The sequence below is a fragment of the Scyliorhinus torazame genome, chromosome 12 (genome assembly GCF_047496885.1).
Source record: "Scyliorhinus torazame isolate Kashiwa2021f chromosome 12, sScyTor2.1, whole genome shotgun sequence".
NCBI classification, from domain to species: Eukaryota; Metazoa; Chordata; class Chondrichthyes; order Carcharhiniformes; family Scyliorhinidae; genus Scyliorhinus; species Scyliorhinus torazame.
In genome coordinates this window covers 77,163,523-77,188,012 of record NC_092718.1, presented here as the reverse complement: position 1 = coordinate 77,188,012, position 24,490 = coordinate 77,163,523, and the positions used below count along the sequence as shown (strand labels likewise).

General features: G+C 54.0%; 2 long non-coding RNA genes across 2 annotated transcripts in view; one reads left to right on the top strand and one right to left on the bottom strand.

Moving 5' to 3' along the window:
- Positions 1-10,726: 10,726 nt before the first annotated feature.
- LOC140386496 (uncharacterized) lies at positions 10,727-12,913 on the bottom strand. Its single transcript, XR_011933625.1, has 2 exons — positions 12,329-12,913; positions 10,727-11,678 (listed from the first exon to the last, which is right to left on the bottom strand). It is a non-coding gene; the product is annotated as an uncharacterized lncRNA (long non-coding RNA).
- The window catches only part of LOC140386497 (uncharacterized), a 32,544-nt gene continuing 19,078 nt past the window's right edge, over positions 11,025-24,490 (top strand). Inside the window, exon 1 of the long non-coding RNA XR_011933626.1 lies at positions 11,025-11,621. This is a non-coding gene — a long non-coding RNA (uncharacterized lncRNA). The remainder of the gene's footprint in view (positions 11,622-24,490) is intronic.

Here is a 24,490-nt window from a genome sequence, read left to right as displayed (position 1 = left end):
ATCCCGGGCCAGTAGACAGTCTGCCTGGCTCTGCGTCTGCACTTTTCCACACCCAGGTGGCCCTCATGGATTGACGGAGCACCAAGCTCTGGAGACTGGAATTACAATCCAGTCCAGTTTGAGGAGGATACCATCAATCACCATCAGGTCGTCCTTTACATTGTAAAATTGAGGGCACTGCCCTTTCTGTCAGCCATTGGCGAGGTGGTGCATGAGGTCTTTGGCTGTCTCCTCGCGGATATGAACCACCTTCTCATCAGACGCCGGGAGGGTGCTAGCACACAGCTGCACCTGTGATTCAATCTGCCGGATGATTTCCAGCGGTTCACTAGGCAATGTGATGGAGCGGGACAAGGCATCAGCGATGATGAGCTCCTTGCCAGGCGTGTGCACTAAGTCAAAGTCGTACCTTCTGAGTTTGAGGAGGATGCGCTGTAACCGATGCGTCATGTCGGTCAGGTCCTTGTGGATAATGTGGTCCAGAGGCCTATGATCCGTCTCGACAGTCAATGTCGGCAGGCCGTAGACATAGTCGTGAAACGTGACAATGCTAGTGAGTAGACCCAGGCATTCCTTCTCTATTTGCGCGTACTGTGTTTCGGTGGGCGTCATGGCCCTCGATGCGTAGGCTACCGGTGCCCAGGATGAAGTGTCATCGTGTTGAAGCAGCACCGCACCGATGCCATCCTGGCTTGCATCTGTCGAGATCTTCGTCTCCCTGTCTGGGTCGAAAAATGCCAAGACGGGTGCAGTGGTGAGCTTGGCTTTCAGCTCCAACCACTCTGCCTGATGTGCTGTCTTCCACTCAAAGGCAGTGGACTTTTTCACCAGGTTTCGTAGGGCCATGGTGTGTGAGGCCTTGTTTGGGATGAACTTTCCCAGAAAATTGACCATGTCCAGGAAGTGCAACACCGCCTTCTTGTCTTCAGGGACCTTCATGCCTTCGATGGCCTTGACCTTGTCTGTGTCCGGGCGCACACCCTGCTGAGAGATCTGGTCACCTAGGAACTTGTGTGTCGACATGCCAAAGCAACATTTGGACCTGTTCAGCTTCAGGCCATTGGCATGGACACAGTGGAATACCTGCTGGAGACGGGAAACATGCTCTTCAGGGGTCGTGGAACATATGATGATGTCATCCACATACACACAAACCCCTTCAATGCCCTCCATCATCTGCTCCATGATGCGATGGAAGATCTCCGATGCCGAGACAATGCCAAACGGCATACGATTATAGCAGTATCTGCCAAACGGTGTGTTGAAGATGCAGAGCCTTCTGCTGGACTCATCCAGCTGGATTTGCCAAAATCCATGTGACGCATCTAACTTGGTGAAAAAACATGCGTGTGCCATCTCACTGGTGAGTTCCTCCCGCTTCAGGATGGGGTAGTGTTCACGCATTATATTCTTATTGAGATCCTTGGGATCAATGCAGATGCGCAGGTCTCCCGAAGGCTTTCTAACACATACCATCGAGCTGACCCAGTCAGTCCGGTTACCTTGGAAAAGATGCCATGTTGCTGAAGATCCTTGAGCTGTGCCTTCAGGCACTCCCTCAGCGGAGCCGGGACCCGGCGTGGTGCGTGGACCACTGGCTTGGCATCAGATCAGAGCAGAATCTTGTATCGATGTGGCAAAGTGCCCATCCCATCGAACACATCCGGATACTGAGCGAGGATGTCGTCAATGCTGGCCTGAAGATCCACATTGGAGGATGTCGTTGTATAAACCCGCTGCACGAGGTTCAGCTGCTTGCAGGCCTGCGCGCCAAGTAGGGATGCCCTGTCTGGCTTGACAATTTCAAAACGTAACCGTGCATGGGTGCTCCAGTTGGATTCGAGTAGATGGCAGGATCCCAGTGTCGTGATGGCATTTCCGTTGTAGTCCAGGAACATGCAGGCTGCTGGAAGGACCTTGGGGGGCTTCTTGATGCGTTTGAAATCTGCCTGTGAGAGGAGGTTGGCAGAAGCCCCTGTGTCCAGCTTAAACTGGATGGAGCAGTGGTTGACCTGCACCACCGCACGCCATTCGTCCGCAGAATCCACAGCGAGGATGGATTGAATTTGTGATGAGTTGGATGTGGTATATTCACATTTGGTAATGATGCCCACACAGTAGGCGGAGTCCAGGCATTCTTCCCCTGGATCCGTTGTGCTGCCAGGATCAGAATCCTGTAATCGTTGTTGCACACTCTGAATGCGCTGTCGTCGGAATTGGGAGCGCTGGCCCCTGACTGGTGGTGCAGACCTGCACAAGGCTGCATAGTGTCCAGGCTTCCTGCAATTTGAACATCACCTGCCTCTTGCAGGGCAGTGTTTCTTTAAGTGGGCGTTGCCGCAGTTCGAGCCGATGTCATGACGCTCCGCGCGTTGTCGCACATGCACAGTGCGGATGTCGGCCACTTTGTTATCCTGTTCGCATCGCGCATGCGTGAGGCCCCGGGAAAAGCGTGCGAAATGGCCGCTTTCATCAATGCTGAGGCGCTGCATCCGGGAGATGGCCTGCACACTCTCTGCCTCGTGGGAGGCAAGTTTCTCATTTTCAGCCAATTTGTACTGGGCATAGAGATTTTTGGCGTGCTCATGCACTGTGCATGTTTCAATCGCCACTGGCAGGGTCATATGCTTGATTTTCAGTAGCTGCTCTCTCAGAGCATCAGAGTGAACTCCAAAAACGATTTGGTCTCTGATCATGGAGTCAGCAATATCACCAAAGTTGCAGGACAGCGCTAGCAGGCGGAGGTTAGTTAAGAAGGAGTTGAAAGCTTCATCTTTACCTTGTAGACGCTGTGTGAATATGTAGCTCTCAAAGATTTCATTTGTGTCCACTTCACAGTGACTGTCAAACTTGTCCAGGATGGTCTGAAACTTTATCTTGTCCTGGCCTTCAGTGAAGTGAAAAGAGTTGAAGAGTTCGATGGCTTGATCACCCGCTGTTGAGAGGAGAAGCGCGATCTTCCTTGCATCAGTCGCACCCACGAAGCCTGAAGCTTCGATGTACAGCAGAAACTTTTGCTTGAATGTCCGCCAGTTGGCACTGAGATTGCCGGAGGTCCTGAGCTGGTGAGGAGCCTGAATCTTCTCCATGGTGCCGGGATACATTTGCTGGTCGTCACGGAATGGACTGTGTCACGTGAGAGTACCCTTTAAGAAATGGGTGTTTAAGAATTGTGCCTTTAAGAAATGGAGCTGCTCCTGTTACTGGAGTGATGTCAGAGTGTGGGTGGAGCTGAGCTCTACTTCCGCTTTTTTGGTTTCAGTTTGAGAAAAGCTTGGGTGTGTCTGCGAGCTGCACTGCTGTTGATCTCTGCCATCCAAAAACTATCTATGGATCACTTGGTGAATTCAGAAGAAGGATAAATGTTTTCAGTCTTGAATGTAAACCCTAATGTGTTCCTGTTTGAAGGTTGGTTAAGTCTTTTGGATGTTAAAAGAACAGCATACAGATTACTTAGTGTTGTATTCTTTGGGGGTGTATTTGAATTAATGGTTGCTAAGATGTTCACTGTTTGTTTTGGAAAGGTTCACTTGAGTTCATAGAATAAACATTGTTTTGTTTTAAAACCCACTGGTCCAGTTTCTGCTGTACCACACCTGTAGAGTGGGCCCTGTGCTCCCCATACCACAATCTATTAAAAGTTGTGGGTCAGGTGAACTCCATGATACACTTTGGGGTTCTCTAAACCCTGGCCCATAACAATTGAGGTAAACCATCTAGATTAAGCAGTCTCCTGGTAGCATGATGTGTTATGAACTCTGGGATAACACAGGCTGCAACTAGATGCAGCTTTACCCAAAGATACTCCAAACCTTGAAGTTAGTTTAATCTGATTTATTGAACCAGTAGCACAGTTAGCACAGTTCTCTGTGAGTTCGACTCTCTGCTAACCTAAGTGTGGTTACTCTGTCTGACTGAACCAGACTAGCTCTTAGCCCCGTGCTGGAGGTGTGGTACTGTACATACACCCTGACTCACTCTGGAGATGTTCATCAGTGGAAAGAGGCGGAGTGTGAGTGCCTCGTGTCTTTTATAGTGAGATACCACCCCTGAGTGTCCTGCCTGCTTATTGGTCATGTCCTGTTCTCTGTGTTCGTTAGCTGCCTGTCTGCGCCTGCCTGTATATCATTATCTGCATGTCTGCATATCATGACATGCCCAAAACACAGGAGACCCCGGAGCTCGGGTCGGAGGAGGACACGGACTTTCTGTCACAGCTGTCCCCAACACCCTCCACCATCTCAGAGACTATCCCCTCGGTTGGGCACATTAGTGAAGAGGCTCCTGGGACACTATCTGGTGCGCACCACACATCGCATCCAGTACGCAGGTGGAGGTAGGAGCAGCCGAGGGCCTGGACGGTCGAAGGACAGGCCAGACCCAGGAACCAGCTGCCGCTCAGGCAGGTCCCGGGCTCCTGGAACATCCAGTTCCACCCACAGTGGAGATGCAGGCCCAGGGGCTATGGGAGGGGATGATGGCTGGCGTCCAGCACCCGCAGGTGGAGGAGTCCACCCACGTGCAGGAGCAAAGGGGAGGTGCCGGTCACGTGTGCCATCCAGGCCGACACCGCACGGGTGGCGTCTGCGCTGGAGGCAATGGGAACGACGGTGTCGGATATGGGTCACCGTGTGCAAAGCCTGGGGCATTCTGTGCAGGACAGGGCTGCCCTCTCACAGGCAGCCATGTGACAGAGCCACCTGGACATTGCATCGGCGCTCCTCAGCGTGGCCCAGTCACAGCAGGCCACGGCTGAGAGTGTCGTCGGCATTACGCAGGCGCAGGCCGGAGTGGCGCAGGCTCAGAAGGAGGTGATCCACACACAGAGGGACGTCGCCGACACCCAGAGGGACATGACCCAGTCACTGACTGATGTGGCACAGGCCCTCAGTGTGGTGGCACAGTTGCAGCATGATGTGGTGCAGTCCCAGACAGAGATGGTCCACTCCCTGTGCTCCATAGCCGTCAGCATGCAGACACTTGTTGAGACCAGCTCCAGGTCTGGCAGTGCCAAGTGGCAGGGGGGCCTCAATGGATGGCTTTGCTCGCAATCCCGTCCCATGGAGTAGCCCGGGGGTCATTGGGCACCCCGAGGGAGGAGAAGGTGATGGGGCCCGTGCCGGTGACACCCGCAGGTGAGGTGCCGGAACACCGCAGCACCTCGAACTCCCCTCTCCTGTCCCTGATGCATATGATGGGCAGGGGACAGAACAGGGCAGCACCACGCCACCCGGAATGCCCTAGCAGCAGCAGGGCCCATGCAAGCCAGGCCACCCCAGGAGACGTGCGCCAAAGGGGACCCTTGTTGCAGGGCAGGAATCACAGCAGGCCTCCTCCACTCCTGCTGTACCATCTGGGGAACCACCTAGAGGTGGTGTTAGGGCCCATAAGGCCCGTAAGTTAAGTTGGCATGGATGCAGGACACAGTTTAGTTACAGGGGCTAGGGCAGAAGTCTGTATATATTTGTTCACATTAAACACCCGTTACCACTGTTACAACCTGCCTCGGTGCTCTGACAGGTGAGGTTGAACCGTGAGCTGGGCTGGGCTGGCCAGTGGGGGAGGTACATTGGGCAGGCATAGTGTGTGGTCTGGGAGGCCAACCCCCCCCCCTCCCCCTCCCCCCCCCCCTCCCGCCCCCGCCTCCCCACCGTCCAGGTATTCGATGGGACCGTGTGATGAATGGCCAGCTCGCATGCAGGGATCACCCAGCTGGACTGTGGTAAGTGCTACCGTGGGCAGGAGTCACTCGTTGTCATACGATGTGGAGCACGGAGCACATCGCAGAGCAGGTCGTTATTACCCTCCATACCATGCAGCAGACCCAGTGTTACGGCCACCCAAGGCTCCCACCCCGTAGTGGGACAGGTATGTATCACGGAGGGATTGCAGGCGAGGGGGTGGCCAGGGGGGGCAGTGTTGGGGTGGGATGCAGAGTACGTTCCCCTATTCAGTTCCCCCCCGCCAGTTGGTGGACCAGGAGCCGACCAAAGCATCCCGTGTGAATTGCCCCTGGCGCACAGGTTGTGCGGCCATGATGCGCAGCTGATGGTCTCATATCGGCTGCATGTTCATCAAGAGGAACCCATTTTGGTTGGTGTAGAGTGGTCTTCTCCAGGGGCCCGTAGGGAACGTACATCCCGTCGATCACCCCCTGGGCCCAGGCCATCCTGGCGATGGCAGCAAACCCCGTTGCCTGGGCATCCTGGTGGGCTCGGTTCACATTGAATTTGATGTATTGGGCTGCTTGGCATATATGGCCTCCATGATGGCACGGATGCACTTGTGCACCGAGGTCTGTGAGATTCCGGATATGTCGCCATTCAGCGCCTGGAAGGATCCCGTCGCGTAAACTTTCAGGGCAACCGTCACCTTGACGGCCACCGGGAGTGGGTGTCCTCCCCCATACTCCCATGGTGTCAGGTATGCCACCATCTGGCAGATATGTTGCACGGTTCCCCTGCTCAGCCAGAGTTGTTGACGGCATGCCCGGTCCAACAGGTCCTCGAATGACAGGCGCTGCTGGTACACACGAGGCCTCATGCGGCGCGTCCTTGGCACCCTCTCCTCCCAGACCTGTTGGGTGGATCGCTCCCCATCCTGGTCGGCGGCTTCTCGTTACTCTAGGGCACCCACCACTGCTGCCCACTCCACTACTGCCCGATCTGCTGTTGCCGCTTCCTCCACCTCGAGCAGCGCTCACTCGTACAGACGCAGGTCATCCCCTGCATCTGTGGGTGCCGGGTTGGGGCGGGGGGGGGGGGGGGGGGGGGGGGGGGGGGGTGGTTGTCAGAGCGTGGTGTACGGGTGTCGAAGGGTGGGGACTCCCTTCCGGTCAGTGTCACTCTGCAGAACCAGGGGCTAAGGTGGGCGGACAGTGGGGCGGGCAGCAAGATGGCCGCGGTAATGGTGGTCTGTGCATGGGCACCGCCATAGTCCCATGGGGGTCACCCGGCCATTCGACCACTTCCCCCCCATCACACCCTCCTCCCCCGGCCCTGACAGGGCTCCCTCCACCCCAACCTGTGTCCGACGCGGCAGCCCAGAGTCGCTCCCCTCCGTGTCCTATCTCCCCTCTCTTTCCCTCATCAGCCACGATGCCGGTTTCATGATTTTTAAAAGCACAAGTGAACTGCGCCGTCGGGAACTCGGTGGAGAATCGCGGAGGCTCCGGAGAATACCGGGTCGGGCCCGCTAATGATATGCAAACGATGTTTCATGTACTTGCGTTCCGGAACGCATTGCCGCCACTGTCGAGATGATGGAGAATTGCGATTTGGTCCTTCCAGGCTGAGGACTCCCGGTGACGCCGATGTACTGAGCAGCTTTGGGTGGGAGAACGTGACCTCGTTCGAGAGTACGAGAGCAGCGGAAAAGGGAAAGCGGAGTGGCAAGAAAGAGGAGTTCAGGGTAAGACGGGGAAAAAATGGACAGGAAATGCAGAGAGCGGGCGAGAGAAAAATAAGACAGTAACGCCTGGGATGGGGGTCACCACACTAGCGGGAAAGCTAGCGCCAGGAGGTTTCAGCAGATAAAGGCCGCACCCCCACAGGGGGACAGCGGCAGGTAGGGGGGACGGATAGGGGGAGCAAAGGGGGCAAAGAGCTGGGGGAAGGAGGACAGAAGGGGTTAGCAGGGTAGCACGGTGGTTAGCACAGTTGCTTCACAGCTCCAGGATCCCAGGTTCGATTCCCGGCTTGGGTCACTGTCTGTGCGGAGTCTGCATGTTCTCCCCGTGTCTGTGTGGGTTTCCTCCGGGTGCTCCGGTTTCCTCCCACAATCCAAAGATGTGCAGGTGAGGTGGATTGGCCATGCTAAATTGCCCTCAGTGTCCAAAAAAAGATTGGGTGGGGTTACTGGGCTACTGGGATAGAGTGACGGTGTGGGCTTGGGTAGAGTGCTCTTTCCAAGGGCTGGTGCAGACTCGATGGGCCAAATGGCCTCCTGCACTGTAAATTCTATGATAAGGTGGGGAAGGGGGGACTTGGGGGGGGGGGGGGGGGGTGGACCGGAGCAGGGAAGCACTGCAATCAACCACCCAGTACGGTCCCTGGGTGAAGGAAGACCACGGAGTGCAGGGGCCTACCTACGTGGCAGACGCACAGTGGGCAGCCATGTTGGGTGTCCCCTGGACAAAGGGAAACCCCGAGAGCAGGGGCACGTCCATCCCACAGGAGCAGAGGGACAAAAGAACCCTACCAGGATAGTCACCTGGAACATCGGGGGACTTAACGGCCCAGTGAAATGATTCAGAGTCTTCACCGACCTGAGAAATATGAAAGCCGACATACTCTTCATCCAAGAGACACACCTGAGAGAGCAGGACCGACTGCGGGTAAGGAAGGGCTGGGTGCACAGACCTACCATTCCTGTTATGGCATGAGGACCAGGGTGGTGGTAATATTGATCAATTGGAGGACGATGTTTAAGGCGACGAAGACGGTTATGGGCCCAGGGGGACGGTACATCATGGTCAGCGGTGCAGTGGGCGGGGCACTGGTCGTACTCGTTAACGTGTATGCTCCCAACTGGGACGACACAGACTTTATGAAAAAGACCATGGCGGAAATCCCCAAAATAGCGACGCACCGACTGATCATGGGGGAGGGACTTTAACTGCGTACAGGACACAAGGACAGACAGGTCGAACCCCAAAGCAGAGAAGGCCTCGAACATGGCAAAGGAGTTTGGTCGTTTTATGGAGCAAATGGGGGCGGTGGACCCTTGGAGGTTCACCCACCCAGGGGAGAAGGAGTTCTCCTTCTTCTCCCCAGTGCACAACGTATACTCCAGGGTCGACTTCTTTCTGGTGGTTGGAATGGTGCTTCCAGGGCTCGTCAAAGCGGAATACTCCCCAATCGTAATCTCCGACCACGCTCTACATTACATGGATGTGAGGTTGGAAACGGGCAGGGCCCAACGCCCCACAAGGAGGTTGGACACCGCCCTACTAGGCGACAAGGCCTTCAACGAGAGAGTGTCACAGGCCTTAGTGGAGTATATGGAAAACAACCAAAACGGGGAGGTCGCATCCTCTATGTTTCGGGAGGCACTAAAGGCCGTGATTGGAGGGGAGGTTATCGCCTTCAAAGAGCGAAGAGACAGGGAGGAGAAAGCGGCGAGGCAGCAACTGGTCGACTCCATACTGGAGGTAGACCGTAGAGCTCCTGGCAGAGAGGAAAAAGCTACAAATGGACTTTGACCTGCTCTCCACCAGGAAAGCAGTGCACCAACTCCACGAGGCACCCTATACGAAGACGGGGACAAAGCCAGCCGCCTCCTGGTGCACCAGCTGAGAAAGCAGGCTGCCAGGAGAGAGATTGCGCAAATTAGAGACAACAGAGGCACATTAGGAACAGACCCAGACAAGGTTAACAAAACCTTCGAGGTCTTTTACCGGGGGCTGTACACCTCTGAGCCCCCAACAGGGGACTCGGGGATGAAACAGTTCCTCGATGGACTGGACATGCCAGTTGTGGGGGTGGACAGAAAACAGGGCCTGGAAGCACCGCTGAAACTGGTAGAGGTCATGGAGAGTATTAGCTCCATGCAGGCAGGGAAGGCGCCGGGACCAGGCGGGTTCCTGGCGGACGTCTACAAAGAATTTGCGACGGCACTGGCCCCAGACCTGCGGGATATGTTCACAGACGCGTCGGCGAGGGGCACACTGCTACCCACGCTAGCACAAGCCTCAATCTCGTTAATACCTACAAAAGATTAAGACCCAAGAGAGTGCGGTTCGTACAGACCCGTCTCGCTACTAAACGTAGACGCCAAAATATTGGCCAAGATCCTAGCCAAAAGGCTGGAGACTTGCGTATCAGAGGTGGTCGCAGAGGATCAAACGGGCTTCGTCAAGGCTAGACAGCTAACATCAAATATCAGGCGCCTGCTGAACATGATCATGACCCCATCAGGGACAGAACACCAGAAGTGATCATCTCCCTGGACGCCGAAAAGGCCTTCGACAGAGTCAAATGGAAGTACCTTATAGAGGTACTGGAGCGGCTCGGACTTGGAACGGGGTTCCCCTCCCGTGTGAAACTCCTGTACAACGTTCCCATGACGAGCGTACGGACAAATACCTCCAACTCTAAGTACTACCAGCTGCACAGGGTACCTCTTCCTACTTAGATCTATCCCTATCTATATTCTCAAGGCCTTTTTCAATTCATTGGACAAACTAATCATGGCATTTGTATGGGGGGGGGGGGGGGAAAGAATGGTAGCATCCCAAAGAAGGTCCTACAGAAAAGAAAATCCAGGAGAGGGTTAGTCCACCCAAACCTACAATACTACCACTGGGCAGCGAGAGCAGAACGAGTAAGGGGATGGATTAAGGAGCTAGAAGCCGAGTGAGTGCGCGTGGAGAAGGCCTCCTGCAGGGGGACCTCGCTCCGGGCCCTCGCCACGGTGGCATTCCCATCCCCACCCAAAAAACACTTCAGCAGCCCAGTGTTGGTAGCCACCCTCCAGACCTCGAACCAGCTACGGCAACAATTTGGCATGGCCAAAATATCCGTCAAAGCCCCCATCTGCAAGAACCACAGCTTCACGCCTGCGCTCACTGACGCCACCTTCAAATTAGGAGACAGGACTGGGACCACTACACCGACGGCAGGGTCACAACACTGGATGAAATGACGGAGAGATTCCAGCCAGCTAGGGGCAACAAACTCAGATGCCTGCAGCTTAAAAACCACCGAAGGAAGGAGACAAGGACTGATAGAGTCTACCTTTTTTAATAAAGAATCGACCTTTTTAGTACATAACTAATTAAAGGAATAAATGGCCCAAGATTTAAAATGGCTTCTTGTAAAATATACCAGACAGTGAGAGATGCTGTTTTACATGAGAATAATCAAGATAAGAACCTCCGAGACAAACCAAGTCAAAGATTTTGGGCAACACTCCCAGAAACTGTTTTCATAGCAACCGAGAAGATTCATAAGAAAGGCATATTTCAAATCACCTCATGTTAAAATTTGATGGACAAATACATATCGAATTGAGTTAACTACGAAAGAACTTTAACCCAATCACGGCCAGAAAGGGGAGAGGCATTATTGACAGCAATAATCTTTAAAGAATACTTGCGGGATTGAACAAGCCATTCTGGAATCACTGACTTTAATCTCTAAAGCTACTTTTCTGTTCTGTCGCTTTGAACAGCTATTTTGTTCTATTTTCAACTTTCTGTATTGTGTATTCAACAAGAAGAAATATCAAGAGCTCTTATTTGTATTGAATTTACTCAGTACTCTCTATTTGCTTGGACAAAATGAACTTTAAAGAGGCTCTGTGTTGCAAGTAAAAAATACTGATCAAGAGATATCTCATTCAAACTGAATAAAAGCAATTTACTCCATACACGAAGCTCTGTTTCATAATCTGACGAGTAGTGTATATCGTGCGGCGACATGAAAGATACACTAGCCAAAGTTCAGATCTAAAAACTGGCGCTGCGAACATTCCGAAGAAGATAACGGGGAAAATGTACGAGTTGCACGGACAAAGGAAGGACGGTGTGGCCTTTGAAAGGTGACAGGCCCCCGGAACATCACAGACCAGACCAGATCGAACAACCTGAAGCCTTTGATCCAAACACCGGCTGGACTGAGGTAAGACTCTTTCATTGTTCCTCAGCCCACCCCGTATCTCCCACCGGCTAAAGAATCCTGCAAAAGCAAAATTTTAAAAAAGGGACTGAGATAAGTGAGTGTTGAAATTGCTTATTCATATTTTTTTGGAAGCCTTAGGCAGGGACAAGAGATAGTTCCCGCGCCTTCAAATAGTAATTATGGAAAATGACAATAAATCCATTTCTTCTAAAAGTGCTGCAGGAATTCCCACTGCCACAAGAGGGAGCCCAGCTACCATCAATGTCTGCTGAATTCATCTTTACGGAGCTTACAAATTCAATACGCATTTTAATTTGTCAAAAGCAATTGCGGAGATTGAGTTGAAATACAACATTACTCAAGGCCAATGATCCTTTGAAGATGTTAAAATCATTTGGCAAATGATCGCCAGTTTAAGGAAAACTAATCGTATCAGATGGTCACTTGTCGTTTTGCGAGAATTGCGTAAGATTCGTTCAGCAGCTGAACTCAGGGCCCATGAGGACACTGTTATGGCCATTAAAATGGAGCTTCAAACAGCTTGTCCGCTTTTACAACACTCAAATTACAAACTCCAGTGTTCAGATCACTCTCGATCTTATCTGCTCCATCAAAACCGTGAGCTACAAAAATAACTAGCGGACCTCAAACAGAAAAATAAAGACCTTCAGGTCACTAATGCGGAACTTCAAAGTACAGTGTCTGACCTTCAAACCATTAATTCTGAGATTCAGACTCAAAACATCGAACTCCGAACCATTAATGCTGAGATTCAGACTCAAAACATCGAACTCCGAACCATTAATGCTGAGATCCAGACTCAAAACATCGAACTCCGAACCATTAATGCTGAGATTCAGACTCAAAACATCGAACTCCGAACCATTAATGCTGAGATCCAGACTCAAAACATCGAACTCCGAACCATTAATGCTGAGATTCAGACTCAAAACATCGAACTCCGAACCATTAATGCTGAGATTCAGACTCAAAACATCGAACTCCGAACCATTAATGCTGAGATTCAGACTCAAAACATCGAACTCCGAACCATTAATGCTGAGATTCAGACTCAAAACATCGAACTCCGAACCATTAATGCTGAGATTCTGACTCAAAACATCGAACTCCGAACCATTAATGCTGAGATTCAGACTCAAAACATCGAACTCCGAACCATTAATGCTGAGATCCAGACTCAAAACATCGAACTCCGAACCATTAATGCTGAGATTCAGACTCAAAACATCGAACTCCGAACCATTAATGCTGAGATTCAGACTCAAAATAAACAGCTTGAGGACATTAATAGTGGCACCCAAGCTCTTCTAATCATGAATTCCAATGCAGAGAAGGAAAAATTCGAACTTAAAAGTGAAATCACTGAAATTCAAAAGTTTATTTTCGGATTCAAAGTCCGCAGTCCAACTTTTAACATTACAAAATAATGAGCTGCTCTCCAAAAATAGCAGCCTCCAAACACAAAATGCACAACTTTTAAAAGATAAGGGTATTCTGGACACTAGAATTTCCAGCTTGGAACATACTATCTCTGTTATACCGTCCATTCACCGTGAGACTGTGAGAACGAGTGAACATTAGGCTTTATTATCCATGAATTCGCCTGCCAGAGTCGGCTGTACAAATGAGTGCCACCCACAGGTGGCCGGACTATATATGGCCACGGTGAGGGCGGAGCCAGAGGCGGAGCCCACCGGGGTTCCAGTATAGTACCTGGAAGTAGCCCATATCATCACTTCCAGGTCATGGGTCACATCATTATACAGACAGTACAGACAGCTCATGCATTAGGTGAAATACATTCACCACATTCACCCCTTGTTAAAAAAATCAAGTCCAGCGGGGGTGAAGTGGGGTCGTTAGAGATTCAGTCTGCCTGGAGGCCGGATCGTTCTTTTAGACCTCCTCAGCTCTGGCAATGCGGTGGGCACGGTCGTTGCCGATGATGACTCCGGGGGCATTGTGTCGAGAGCTTGAGCCTCAGTCCGACGTGTCAGAGACGGTTGGGGGGTGAGGGTAGGCAAGGGGGTGGCGGGTGGCGGCAGTGCTGGCGTGGGCCAAGACAGGAGACCCAGGGGGCATAGGAGGTGCAGGGGGTGGCTGTAGGCAGCAGGGAGGGGGGCGCGTTGGCAGGGGAACCAGCTGGTGCCAGATCTCGTAGGGAGACCGCATCGTGCCGTCCGTCCTGGTGCACGATGTAGGTGTACCGGGGGTTGGCGTGCAGCAGCTGGACCCTCTCGACCAGGGGATCGGTCTTATGGCTTCTCATGTGCCTCCGGAGAAGGTCCCGGAGTTGTCAGCAAGATGGAGATGGACTTCCTAGGGAAGAGAAACAAGCGGTCGTGAGGGGTCTCGTTCGTGGCTGTGCAGAGGAGCGATCTAATGGAGTGGAGGGCGTCAGGGAGGACCTCCTGCCAGTGGGGAATCGGGAGACTTCTAGGCCGGAGGGCAAGAGGTACGGCCTTCCAGACCATCGCGTTCTCCCTCTCCACCTGCCCGTTTCCCTGCGGGTTGTAGCTCGTAGTCCTGCTCGAGGCGATGCCTTTGCTGAGCAGGTACTGACGCAGCTCTTTGCCCATGAACGATGTGCCCCGTTGCTGTGGACGTAAGCAGGGAAACCGAACAGTGTGAAGATGCTGTGCAGTGCCTTAATCACAGTGGCTGAGGTCATGTCGGGGCAGGGGACAGCGAAGGGGAAGCGGGAGTACTCGTCGACAACGGTTAGAAAGTATATAATATGGTTGGTGGAGGGGAGGGGCCCTTTGAAGTCCATACTTAGGCGTTCAAAGGGCCGGGAGGCCTTTTACCAGGCGGGCCTTGTCTGGCCGGTAGAAGTGCGGTTTGCACTCCGCGCAGACCTGGCAGTCCCTGGTCATGGCCTTGACCTCCTGACTGGAGAAGGGCAGATTGCGGGTCTTAATAAAGTGGGTAAGTCGGGTGACCCCCGGGTGACAGAGGTCATTGTGGATAGCCCGAAGTCGGTCATCTTGCGCGCTGGCGCATGTGCCGTGGGACAGGGCCTCTGAGGGCTCGTTGAGCTTCCGTGGACGATACTTGATATCGTAATTGTAGGTGGAGAGTTCGATCCTCCACCTCAGGATTTTGTCATTTTTTATTTTGCCCTCTTGTGCGTTGTCAAACATGAAGGCGACCGACCGCTGGTCGGTGACGAGGGTAAACCTCCTATCGGCTAGGTAGTGCCTCCATGCCGCACGTCTTCCACTATGGCTTGTGCTTCCTTCTCGACCGAGGAGTGTGGGATTTCGGAAGCGTGGAGGGTCCGAAAGAAGAAGACTACTGGCCTCCCCGCCTGGTTGAGTGTGGCGGCCAGTGCGGCGTGTGACGCATCGCTCTCTACCTGAAAGAGGACGGACTCGTCCACCGCGTGCATTGCGGCCTTGGTGATGTCAGCCTTGATGCAGCTGAAGGCCAAGCAGGCCTCATCCGTCAGGGGAAAAGTGGTGGTTTGAATGAGTGGGCGGGCTTTGTCCGCATAGTTGGGGACCCACTGGGCGTAGGAGGCGAACAGCCCCAGGCATCGTTTGAGGGCCTTGAGACTGTGGGGAGGGGGGAGTTCCGTGAGGGGGCGTATATGGTCGGGGTCGGACCCTAGGACTCCATTCTCCACGACGTAACCGAGGAAACCAGTCGGGTAGTATGGAAGACACACTTTTCTTTGTTGTATGTAAGATTGAGGGATTGGGCGGCCTGGAGGAACCTCTGAAGGTTGACGTCATGGTCCTGCTGATCATGGCCGCAGATGGTGACATTGTCCAAGTACGGATATGTAGCCCGCAAACTGTACTTGTCCACCATTCAGTCCATCGTTCTCTGAAAGACCGAGACTCCGTTCGTGACGTCGAAGGGGACCCTGAGGAAGTGGACGAGTCAGCCGGCTGCTTCAAAAGCAGTGTAGTGGCGTTCTTCCGGGCGGATTGGGAGCTGGTGGTCGGTCAACTTCAGATCGACCGTGGAGAACACACAGTACTGTGCGATCTGATTGACCATCTTCGCTATGCGGGGGAGGGGGTACGCATCCAGTTGCGTGAACCGGTTAATTGTCTGGCTGTAGTCCACAACCATCCGGTTCTTTTCCCCGGTCTCAGCGACCACCACTTGCGCTCTCCAGGGGCTGTTGCTGGCCTCTATGATCCCTTCACTCAACAGTCGCTGGACCTCCGACTTGATAAAAGCCATATCTTGGGAACTGTACCGCCTGCTCCTGGTGGCGATGGGCTTCCAGTCGGGAGTGAGTATCGCAAAGAGCGAAGGGGGGGAAACCTTGAGGGTCGCGAGGCTGCATACTCTGAGGGGGAGGCAAGGGTCCGCCGAACTGTAGGCTCAGGCTTCGGTGACTGCATTGGAAGTCTAATCCAAGCAGTAGTGGGGCGCAGAGGTGAGGGAGGACGTACAACTTAAAACGGGCGTACTCGGCGCCCTGCATCGCGAGATTGGCGATACAGTACCCCCATATCTGGACCAAATGGGATCCGGAGACAAGGGAGATGGTTTGGGATGCGGGGTGTATTGGAAGGGAGCAGCACCTTAACGTGTCAGGGTGAACAAAGCTCTCCCGGAGTCGAAAAGGCAGGGGGTCTCGTGCCCGTTGACCTGGACAACCACCATTGAGTTTTTCAAGTTCTTCAGCTGCGACTGGTCGAGGGTGACTGCGCCCAGCTGCGGATAGCCAGCGTGGTCGGCGGTGTCGTGGTCACAAAATGGCAGCCCCCATGAGTGGCACGTGTCGGGCTGGGTCGCAGATGGCGACCAAGATGGCAGCCTCCACGAGTTGCACGTGTCGGGCCGGGTTGAAGATGGCGACCAAGATGGCCGCCCCCGTCGGTCAGTCCCCATGAGTCCACGGGTCGGGCCTGGTGAGTGTTCGATTTCTGGACTTCAGGTCGCCCAGACAGACTCTGGCAAAGTGTCCCTTTTTCCCACAGTCGCTGCACGTCGCTGTGCGGGCTGGGAAACGCTGCCGGGGGTGTTGACCCTGACCACAGAAGTAGCACTGCGGTTCCCTGGGCTGGATTGGCAGCCGTGCGGCACAGGCCTGCGACGATGGCATCCAAGAGGGGTTCGCCGGGTCCGCGGGGAACGCACTGAGGTTCTGGTAGGCCACCTCTAACGAGGTAGCTAGCTTTACCGTGAACCAGAGGTCAGTGGTCCCGTTTTCCAGCAAGCGCTGCCTGATGTAGTTCAATCGGACCTCAGCCACATAGGTGTCCCGGATCTGTAGGTTCATGTGTTCCTCCGCCATCACATCCCGGTAGCTGCAGTTCCTCGCGAGTAGGGTCAGTTTCTCCAGGTACTCATCTAGCGATTCCCCAGCGCGTTGATGGCGAGTCGTGAGGAGATGTCGGGCGTACACCTCGTTTACAGGCTTCACGATATGCGCCTTGAGGGTTGTGACCACCGCCTCGTACGTGGCCGCTTTCTCGATCATCACAGAGATTCGATGGCTCACCCGTGCGTGGAGGAGTCGCAGCTTGAGGGTTTCAGTGGGAGGCGTTGTGGAGGAGTAGAGGTAGGCCTCGAAGCAGCGAAGCCAATGTTCGAAGATCTCTTTGGCTCCTGACGCGCGAGCGTCGAGTTCGAGCTTATCTGGCTTTAGAGCGGCTTCCATGATGCTGTCGATGGATATTAAATCGTTATACCGTCAATTCACTGTGAGACCGTGAGAACGAGTGAACATTGGGCTCTAATATCCATGAACTCGCCTGCCAGAGTCAGCTGTACAAATGAGTGCCACCCACAGGTGGCCGGACTATATATGGCCCCGGTGAGGGTGGAGCCAGAGGCGGAGCCCACCGGGGTTCCAGTACAGTACCTGGAAGTAGCCCGTATCATCACTTCCAGGTCATGGGTCACATCATTATACAGACAGTACAGACAACTCACGCATTAGGTGAAATTCATTCACCACAATCTCTCACCTGGAAATCCGTTACAGGTCATTGACAAACGATCTAAAACCTTTAAAAACGCAAAGCAGCTGCAATGCAAACGCATGCAAGCAATCTCCAAAGATGCTTTCACGCCACGTGGTCAAGAACAAAGGGAGCCTTTCAGCTCTGATTAGGACAGTGATGAGGGTGATCCTGACACGTCTGGTTACCATGGAAATGACACTCCTAGTGCCAGCTCTGCTGTGACACAGCAAATTCCTAAGCTAGCACCTTTACGAACTAAAAGGGTTAAGGTGGAGGCGTTGGAAACGCGAGATGCTGATAATGTGACTACCTGCAGATCTCGATACACACAACACTGGCTACATACTCCAGCTGACCCTGATAAGATGGACAGATGGTCTAAAGACCTCCCACATCCAAAGAAGGGGGGCTTAGCCACGTGGAATCAGATAGAAGGGTTAAAAGGCATTTCAGTCTGCACCCAATGGATGGTGTTCAGATTTTGTCAATAATGGTTTGTGCCAGAGATAGCCAACGGCTCTGCACAAATGCCCTCAGAGCCCTGGGAGATGATTTACAAAATCTGGACACGGGCTGGCTGTCAATTAAAGAATGGTTGAATAAACTCGGTTTGTTCTCACTGGAACGACGGAGGTTGAGGGGCGACCTGATAGAGGTCTACAAAATTATGAGGGGCATAGACAGAGTGGATAGTCAGAGGCTTTTTCCCAGGGTAGAGGGGCCAATTACTAGGGGGCATAGGTTTAAGGTGAGAGGGGCAAGGTTTAGAGGAGATGTACGAGGCAAGTTTTTTACGCAGAGGGTAGTGGGTGCCTGGAACTCGCTACCGGAGGAGGCGGTGGAAGCAGGGACGATAGGGACGTTTAAGGGGCATCTTGACAAATACATGAATAGGATGGGAATAGAGGGATACGGACCCAGGAAGTGTAGAAGATTTTAGTTTAGACGGGCAGCATGGTCGGCACAGGCTTGGAGGGCCGAAGGGCCTGTTCCTGTGTGTGGTAAACCACTGCTGTACCTATATTAGAGGATGGACAGTAGAACCTGCACTACAGATTCGCCTGTGACCCCTGCCTGCTGGCTCCGCCCAGGAGGCTGGGTATAAATATGCGTGTCCTCCAGCTCGCAGCAATTTCGCCAGCTGCTGTGGGAGGCCACACATCTGGGGCGCAATTCTCCCCTACCCGGCGGGGTGGGGGGTTCCGGCATGATGGAGTGGCGGGAAGCAATCCAGCGTCGGGCCGCCCCAAAGGTGCGGAATTCTCTGCACCTTTAGGGGCCAAGCCCTCACCTTGAGGAGCTAGACCCGCGCCGGAGTGGTTTCCGCTCCGCCGGTTGGCGGGAAAGGGCTTTGGCGCCACGCCAGCCGGCGCCGAAAGGTCTTCGCCGGGCGACGCATGCGCGGGAGCATCAGCGGCCGCTCACGCATCCCCGCGACTGCGCAGAGGAGGGGGTCTCTTCCGCCTCCGCCATAGTGAAGACCATGGCGAAGGCGGAAGAAAAAGAGTGCCCCCACGGCACAGGCCTGCCCGCGGATCGGTGGGCCCCGATCGCGGGCCAGGACACCGTGGGGGCACCCCCCGGGGCCAGATCGCCCCGTGCCCACCCCAGGACTCTGGAGCCCGCCCGCGCCGTCTGCTCCCGCCGTTCAAAAGGTGGTTCAATCCACACCAGCGGGAGAGGGTTGACAGCGGCGGGACTTCGGCCCATCGCGGGCCGGAGAATCGCTGGGGGTGGGCCCACCGACCGGCGTGATTCCCGCCGACCGGCACGGCGAGATTCCCGCCCCCGCCGAATCTCTGGTGGCGGTGAATTCGGGACACGGCGGGGGCGGGATTCACGCCAGCCCCCGGCGATTCTCCAACCCGGTGGGGGGGGTCGGAGAATCGTGCCCCTGATACCAATAAAGCCTCAGTTTGGATTCAACTTTTGACTTTAGTCAAATTGATCGTGCCTCAAATTATTAGCATCAGTTTCAAAGGATGACCTCCGTATTAAACCAGATCGCCTGCAGCTGGATCCACACTCAAGCGACGCCAGAAAGGACTTCAAGCACTGGCTAGCTTGTTTTGAAGCGGAGATCAACGCGGCGCCGACCCCAGTTCCAGAGGCTCAGAAGATCCAGATCTTTTTTCCAGGCTGAGCTCCAAAGTCTTCTCGCTGATCCAGGATGCGCCAAACTACGCCGAAGCCATGACTCGACTCAAGGACAATTCCGAGCAGAAGACAAACACGCTCTTCGCCAGGCAGGCGCTCGCAACTCGTTCTCAGCTACTGGGTGAGTCCATAGAAGACTTCTGGAGGGCCCTAATCCCACTAGTCCGGGACTGTGACTGCCAGGACGTTACAGCTAAGGAACACTCAGACCTCCTTATGAGGGACGCCTTTGTAACTGGAATTGGGTCAGATATCAGACATCAGCGGCTCCTCGAAGGGGCCACGCGCGACCTCACAGAGACTAAAACGCTAGCGCTCTCCATGACGGTCGCCCTGCGCAACATCCAGTCCTACGCCCCCAACCACGCGGTCCACCCCTCCTATGCTTCATGGACCTCACAGGCATCCGCCCCAGCGGGGGCACTGCCCCCCCAATACGCCTGCGCTATGCGCCAGCCAGCAAACCCCGGGGGGCCCCAATGCTACTTTTGCGGCCAGCAAAAGCACCCCCGCCAACACTGCACGGCCTGCGCTGCCCTTTGTAAAGCCTGCGGGAAGAAGGACCACTTTGCCGCAGTGTGCCAGGCCCGCTCAGTGGCCGCGATCGTCCCAACATCCCCCAGTCACAGACAATGGACACCACCATCTTCTCCTCATCCCCAGACCATGTGCGATCAGTGGGCGCCGCCATCTTCCCCTCAGTGTAACACGTGCATTCCATGGGTGCCGCCATTTTGTAACCCCCACGATCTCCGGGCGCCGCCATCTTGTCTACCCCTCAGCACATGGACACCACCAGCGTTCCAAGATCTGAACTCAATGGCCGCCCCATTACCCGACGACCAACCAAGGCTCACCTCCATGTCACTTGACCAGTCTCGCCAGCACAACCTGACCAACGCATCCACCAGCGTGAAAGTCGACAGCCATGTGACCTCTTGCCTGCTGGACTCCGGGAGCACAGAGAGCTTTATACACCCGGGTACGGTAAGGCGTTGCTCCCTCACGATACACCCTGCCAATCAAAAAATCTCCCTGGCCTCCGGATCCCATTACGTCGTGATCCGGGTGTACTGCACGGCCACGTTCACGGTCCAGGGCGTCGAATTCCACGGCTTCCGCCTCTACGTTCTCCCTAACCTCTGCGCTGCACTTATCCTCGGCCTGGAGTTCCAGTGCAACCTCCAGAGCCTAACCCTTAAATTCGGTGGGCCCTTACCACCCTGTGGTAGTACCAGGTATTGCGGCACCCAAGAGGCTGATAACCATTGGTCAGACCCAGGAGTCTACCATTGGCTGTTGTACGTAGCTCCGCCCTGACAGGCGGGGTATAAGAAACGGTGCCGTCCCAGCAGCCTTCACTTTCTGTATCGAAGCTGCTGGGGTAAGAGTTCTAGTGGATTAAAGCCTTAAGTTATGAATCACTTTGTCTTGAGTGTAATTGATTGCGCATCAGACCCCTTACTGTGTGCGGTCTCGCGGCCCTAAAGCTCGACTCACCTTCCCTCTTTGCTAATCTAACTCCAGATTGCAAACCCGTCGCCACCAGGAGCAGACGGTACAGCACCCAGGATAAGACCTTCATCAGGTCCAAAGTCCAGCGGTTGCTTCGGGAAGGCATCATCGAGGCCAGCAACAGCCCCTGGAGAGCTCAGGTGGTCGTGGTTAAATCTGGGGAGAAACACCGAATGGTCATGGACTACAGCCAGACCATAAACCGGTACACGCAGCTCGACACGTACCCCCTCCCACGCATATCTGACTGGTTAACCAGATTGCACAGTACCGGGTCTTCTCAACGGTTGACCTGAAATCCGCTTACCACCAGCTCCCCATCCGTAAATCGGACCGGCCATACACCGCCTTTGAGGCAGACGGCCATCTATATCACTTCCTTAGGGTCCCCTTCGGCGTCACTAACGGGATCTCGGTCTTCCAAAGGGAGATGGACCGAATAGTCGACCGGTACGGTTTGCGAGCCACGTTTCCGTACCTAGACAATGTCACCATCTGCGGCCATGATCAGCAGGACCACGACGCCAACCTTGCTAAATTTCTCCTCACCGCCACTCTCCTAAACCTCACTTACAACAAGGAGAAGTGTGTGTTCAGCACGAACCGCTTAGCCATCCTCAGCTATGTGGTCCAGAACGGAGTTCTGGGGCCCGATCCCGACCGCATGTGCCCCTTCATGGAGCTCCCCCTCCCCCAATGCCCCAAGGCCCACAAACGCTGCCTGGGGTTCTTTTCATATAACGCGCAGTGGGTCCCGAACTATGCGGACAAGGCCTCAAACAGTCCACCCAGTTTCCCCTGACGGCCGAGGCCCAACAAAGCTGATATTGCCAAAGCCACAATGCACGCTGTAGATGAAACGCTGCCCTTCCAAGTAGAAAGTGATGCATCAGGCAGGCAGGCCCGTGGCATTCTTTTCCCGCACCCTTCATGCCTCTGAAATTCGGCACTCATCCGTCGAAAAAGAGGCCCAAGCTATCGTTGAAGCTGTGCGGCATTGGAGGCATTGCCTGGCCGGCAGGAGATTCACTCTCCTCACTGACCAATGGTCGGTAGCCTTCATGTTCAACAACACACAGCGGGGCAAGATCAAAAATGATAAAATCTTGCGGTGGAGAATCGAGCTCTCCATCTATAATTACGAGATTAGGTATTGCCCTGGCAAACTCAACGAGCCCCCGGACGCCCTAACCCAAGGTACATGTGCCATCGCACAGGTAGACCAACTCTGGACCCTGCACGACAGCCTTTGTCACCCAGGGGTCACTCGGTTGTACCACTTCATTAAGCACCACATTTGCCCTACTTCGTCGAGGAAGTAAGGGCGATCACCAAGGACTGCCAGGTCTGTGCGGAGTGCAAGCCGCACTTCTACCGGCCGGACCACGCACGTCTGGTGAAGGCCTCCCGCCCCTTTGAACGCCTCAGCATGGAATTCAAAGGCCCCCTCCCCTCCACTGTTCGTCACACATATTTCCTCAGTGTGATCGACGAATACTCCTGATTCCCCTTCGCCAACCCTTGCCCCGACATGACGTCTGCCACCGTCAATAAAGCCCTCAATTCGATCTTCACTCTGTTCGGTTTCCCCGCCTACATCCACAGTGACAGGGGATCCTCATTCATGAGTGATGAGCAACGCCAGTTCCTGCTCAGCAGGGGTATCGCCTCCAGCAGAACGACAAGCTATAACCCTCAGGGAAACGGACAGGTAGAAAGGGAGAATGGGATGGTATGGAGGGCCGTCCAGCTGACCCTACGGTCCAGAAATCTCCCGGCCGCCTGCTGGCAAGAGGTCCTCCCTGATACACTACATTCCATTCGCTTGTTACTCTGCACTGCCACTAACAATACACCGCATGAACGTCTTTTAGCCTTCTCCAGGAAGTCCACATCCGGGGTGTCGCTCCCGACTTGGCTCGCAGCTCCGGGAACCGTGCTTCTCCGTAAACATGTCCGACTCCACAAGGCGGACCCGTTAGTGGAGAAGGTGCACTTGCTCCACTCAAACCCCCAGTACGCCTACGTGGCGTTCCCCGACGGCCGCCAGGATACTGTCTCCCTCAGGGACCTGGTACCAGCAGGTTCCACCCCCACAACACCCCCTCCGCCCCCCGTCCCACCCTCCCCTCCCCCGTCACTCGCAACACCACCCCCCCCAGGACCGTCTGCCCTCCCCCTGCCCACGCCCGTCGATGAAGAGGATTTTGGCATGCTCCCGGAGTCACCTTCGACCAGGTCAGCACCAACATCGCCGTCACCACTTCGTCGCTCTCAAAGGACCATCAAGGAGAAAGTGCTAGAGAAACTAAGAGGTCTAAAAATTGATAAATCTCCGGGTCCAGATGGGCTACATCCTACAGTTCTAAAGGAGATAGCTGAAGAAATAGTGGAGTCGTTAGTTATGATCTTTCCAAAGTCACTGGAGTCAGGGAAAGTCCCAGAGGATTGGAAAATCGCTGTTGTAACCCCCCTGTTCAAGAAGGGAACAAGGAAAAAGATGGAAAATTATAGGCCAATTAGCCTAACCTCGGTTGTTGGCAAGATTCTAGAATCCATTGTTAAGGATGAGATTTCTAAATTCTTGGAAGTGCAGGGTCGAATTAGGACAAGTCAGCGTGGATTTAGTAAGGGGAGGTCGTGCCTGACAAACCTGTTAGAGTTCTTTGAAGAGATAACAAATAGGTTAGACCAAGGAGAGCCAATGGATGTTATCTATCTTGACTTCCAAAAGGCCTTTGATAAGGTGCCTCACGGGAGACTGCTGAGTAAAATAAGGGCCCATGGTATTCGAGGCAAGGTACTAACATGGATTGACGATTGGCTGTCAGGCAGAAGGCAGAGAGTTGGGATAAAAGGTTCTGTTTCGGAATGGCAACCGGTGACGAGTGGTGTCCCGCAGGGTTCAGTGTTGGGGCCACAGCTGTTCTCTTTATATATTAACGATCTAGATGACGGGACTGAGGGCATTCTAGCTAAGTTTGCCGATGATACAAAGATAGGTGGAGGGGCAGGTAGTATGGAGGAGGTGGGGAGGCTTCAGAAAGATTTAGACAGTTTAGGAGAGTGGTCCAAGAAATGGCTGATGAAATTCAACGTGGGCAAGTGCGAGGTCTTGCACTTTGGAAAAAAGAATAGAGGCATGGACTATTTTCTAAACGGTGACAAAATTCATAATGCTGAAGTGCAAAGGGACTTGGGAGTCCTAGTCCAGGATTCTCTAAAGGTAAACTTGCAGGTTGA